Source organism: Cynara cardunculus, assembly GCF_001531365.2.
Source record: "Cynara cardunculus var. scolymus isolate 2C chromosome LG 10, CcrdV1, whole genome shotgun sequence".
NCBI lineage: Eukaryota > Viridiplantae > Streptophyta > Magnoliopsida > Asterales > Asteraceae > Cynara > Cynara cardunculus.
The window spans coordinates 16,669,136-16,670,099 of NC_037537.1; the positions used below are offsets into that span (position 1 = coordinate 16,669,136).

Below are 964 nucleotides of genomic sequence, written 5' to 3' on the forward strand. Positions count from 1 at the left end.
CCCCTACTCCAACCCACCACTAACCACCATCCTACCACTATAGTCTTCACCTGCCACCCACTGACCCCATCCCCAATGCCTCACCCCACCCTGCCTACCCCCAACAACCCCACCTATTGTGGGGCGGGGGTGGGAGTGGTGGGGGCGGAGTGATAGCTGTGATGACGACAGTAGTGACATAATGGTTGGTAGGGTGTGGGTGGGGCGAAATGTGGGATGGTCCAAACAAAGACGATTGTTCCAATTCTATTGAGAGATTACATTCCAATTCCTACCAACCAAATGCATGGCCAAATTCCATCAAATTCCATTCCAATTCATTCAGAGTCAAATTCCTTTGATGGATTCCAATTCCATCCAATTCCATTATGTGAACCAAACACCCCATAAGAGTTTATTGAATTCCTATGCATGTCRAATTTATGTTATGTGAGCCTGCTTAGCTAAGAGGTTAGAGCATCGCATTTGTAATGCGATGGTCATCGGTTCGATTCCGATAGTCAGCTTTTCTCTATTTATTTTATTCGATGTTTTACATTATTGATAATGCATCTTTGAAATCAAAGAATATTGAAAAAAATGTCTTCCTCTTGTGGCAAAAGCCATTGATTTATTATGTTATAGGAATTTACAACTATGTTACGAAAAGAATCATTTTCTTTTTCTATATATAGAATATAAAAATCTGGATATTTATCCAACTCATCTCATTATTCTTTAATAGAATAATACWTCAGTAAATTTCGYTTTATTTCGAATTTAGTTCATTTTTAGTTTAGGTTTATTCTGTAGAATAAAATTTCATCAATAAGAATTAATAATTAAATATAAATAAGAAGAAGGAGTCTTTATGTCGCATTACCGAGGTCCTCGTTTTAAAAAAATACGTCGCCTGGGGGCTTTACCGGGGCTAACTAATAAAAGGCCCAGAGCTGGAAGTGATCTTAGAAACTAATCGCGTTCC

The 964-nt window shown here is 38.4% G+C and overlaps 1 non-coding gene across 1 annotated transcript; it reads left to right on the forward strand.

Annotated features, from left to right (window-relative positions):
- Positions 1-433: 433 nt before the first annotated feature.
- TRNAT-UGU lies at positions 434-506 on the forward strand. Its single transcript has one exon. It is a non-coding gene; the product is annotated as a tRNA-Thr (tRNA).
- Positions 507-964: the final 458 nt, after the last annotated feature.